This window comes from Macrobrachium nipponense, chromosome 17, assembly GCF_015104395.2.
Source record: "Macrobrachium nipponense isolate FS-2020 chromosome 17, ASM1510439v2, whole genome shotgun sequence".
NCBI classification, from domain to species: Eukaryota; Metazoa; Arthropoda; class Malacostraca; order Decapoda; family Palaemonidae; genus Macrobrachium; species Macrobrachium nipponense.
The window spans coordinates 77,710,299-77,713,610 of record NC_087210.1 but is presented as its reverse complement, the minus strand read 5'-3'; positions in this window follow the sequence as shown (position 1 = coordinate 77,713,610).

The following is a 3,312-nucleotide window of genomic DNA, read 5'->3' as shown; positions in this document are numbered from 1 at the left end:
TCAGTCCATGCTGAATTTTCACTCTTACAATCTTAAACATTAGCTACTTCCATTTAGCAACTATCGGAGACTGCCACGTCGTTGGTAACAAGCACTTTCCTTTAAATAATCAACAGATCTAGAGAGAGAATCTGCAATGACATTTTCTTTGCCTGCTATATGGTGAATATTTAGTTTGAATGCAAAAATAAAGACCATCTTAAAATTCTCTTATTGTTTGTGCTTACTTTATTTATAATAAAGGTTAAAGGGTTATTATCAGTATATACGTCTATTTCAAAGTTACTGTTAAGCAAGTATATCTCAAAGTGCATTAAACTCAAAATTAAACTTAAAGCTTCTTTTTTAACAATACTGTAATTTAACTGGTGGCTATTATATTTCTTTGAAAAGTAAGACACAGGGTGTAAAACACCATTATGTTCCTGTAATAATACACTGCCAGCTCCTACTTCACTGGAGTCTACCTGTAACTTGAATGGTAGATTAAAGTCTGGGGATTTCAGCACTGGCTTAGACATTAACATGAGCTTAAGTTTATTAAAGGCATCGTCACATTCCTTTGACCACACAAACTTCACATCCTTTTTCAGCAACTCTGTTAATGGGTAGGCTACATCTGAAAAGTTCTTACAAAATTTCCTGTAATACCCCACTGTTCCCAAATATTTCATCACTCCACGTTTAGATGTAGGGAGGGTCAAATTCTTTATGACCTCAATATGACAATCAACAGGTTTCACTTGGCCACTTCCTATTTCATGTCCTAAATATTGAACAGTAGTTTTTCCAAATTCACATTTGGCAAGGTTTATCGTAACATTAAATTCTAATAACCTCTTAAAAACATCATATACTTTTTTAATGTGATCTTCCCAGGTTTCTCCAACAATAATAATGTCATCTAAATAAACAAATACACCTTCGAAATCCTTCAAGATATAATTTCATCTGACGTTGGAATGTCAGAGGTGCATTACATAAACCAAATGGCATTACCTTATAATTATAAAGTCCATGGGGTGTAACAAATGCAGCAATATCCCTGCTGTTTTTGTCTACTCAATTTGATAGTATCCTTTCAATAAATCAATTTTACTTAAAAAAGGAAACTTTGCTACATTATCAATTATATCTTCTACTCTGGGCATAGGATATGAATCTTTTATAGTTACATTATTTACCTTTCGATAGTCTGTACACATTCTTGCACTTCCGTCAGGTTTATCGACTAGAATACATGGGCTAGCCCATTCACTATGGCTTTCCTCTGCTAGTCCGTGTTTCAGTAAATAAGCAACTTCGGTCTTTAACTGTTGTTGTTGCCTCGGCGACATTCTGTATGGACGCTGACTTATTGGAGTCTCTTCTCTCAACCTGATTTTATGTGTGTCTCCTTTTATCCTTTTAGGATGGTCTGAAAATAGATCTGAAAAGTTTTGAATTAGCACTTTAAAATCATGCTGCTGTTCATCAGATAAATGAATACATAACTTCTAAATTTTCATCATCACTCAATCTGTATTTTTAATCTAATTTCAATTTCTTCTTCAACGTCTTTTTCATCATCCTCTTTTGCAATTAACAACACTCCACTGGATTCGTTATACTTCTTTAATTTGTTAATATGGAAAGTTTTAACTTTCCTCCGTCCTGTAGGAAATTGAATTCGATAATTAACATCACTTACTTTTTCCTTCACCGTGCAAGGTCCTATATACTTCTGGTTAAAAACCTTACCAGCTGTAGGGAGATACACTAGAACCTTATCTCCTATGTCGAGTTCACGTTTTGCAGCCTTTTTGTCGTAATTTCTTTTTCATCTCTTCTTGTACTACTTTAAGATTCTCATGTGCTACTTCCATATTTTCTTTATTTTTTCCTTCATTTCTTGTAACGTGCTAGAATCCTTCTCATCTGAAATCAATGATTCTTTATCACCTCCATGGGTGACCTTACCTGATGGACATATACTAACTGAAAAGGAGAATAACCCAACGATGACTGTACGCTATCACGAACGGCAAATAGCAACATTGGTATGTAGACATCCCATTCCTTTTCATTTTCACAACAGTACGTGCGAAGCATGGTTTTGAAGGTTCGATGAAATCGTTCGACCACTCCTTGGCTCTGTGGGTGATAAGGAGACGATAAGCAATGCTTAATATTCTGACAGGCTAAAAACCGACCAAGGAACCAACTTTCTAGACGTAAAGTTGGTTCCTTGGTCGGTTTGAACTTCTTTTGGCAGACCTACCAGCGAGAAGAACTTGTTAAGCGCTTCAATTATCTTATCAGCACTCACAGTTCTTAAAGGAATAGCCTCTGGAAATCTGGTAGCACTACACATAATTGTCAGCAAATACTCGTTACCTTTGCTAGACCTAGGCAGAGGTCCTACACAATCCAAAAACCAGTTTCTCAAAGGGTTCTCCTGGAACTTCAATGGGTTGCAATGGCATCACCTTAGGGTCATGTTGAGCTTTACCTACTTTTTGACATAAATCACAATTTTTACAATATTCACTACAATCTTTCTGCATCTTAGGCCAAAAAAAATACCTTAATAATTTCTCATAAGTTTTGTTTATACCTAAATGACCAGAATAACTACAGTCATGAGCAATACCCTAGAACAAAATTCCTATAACTACTTGGAATGACCACTTGTTCTACAACATCATTAACATTTCTACTCTTGAACTTCCTCATTAGGATTCCATCCTTTAAAAAGTAACACTTGCCTTCCTTCTCGATATCATTTATATCAACAAGGGCATTATCTCTTATTACCTTCAAATTATCATCTTCAATTTGAGATTTAAATTCTTCCTTATTAACTTTCAGCATTCGCAAAGGAGTACTGACTTTACTTACTTGTAGTGTTTCCGGACTATCTTTAAACAAGTTTTGTAAATCCAAACCGTCGTCATCATTTACCTTTTTCCTTCGGCACTCTTACTTCTTGTAGTAACTGCACAAGCAGGAAATAAGTTTGGAAATGTACATTCAACTTCTGTAATAAATGAAGAATTAAAGGGTTTTTTCTGTCAAAATTGGATTACTGCTACCAAAAACTTTGTCTCCACATACATCATTTCCAAGAATTAAACTCTACTCCTGACACTGGGATTTCTCTCACCAAAGCAATTTTAACATATCCCGAAATTAACGGAGTTTCTAACCTTACTTCTACTAATGGAGCTGAAAACTCAGGTCCTAACCCACGCAGAAGTACATACTCTCCAGTATCCTTCCACTGGTCATACATATTTCTTATCATTACAGACTGTACCGCTCCGGTATCTC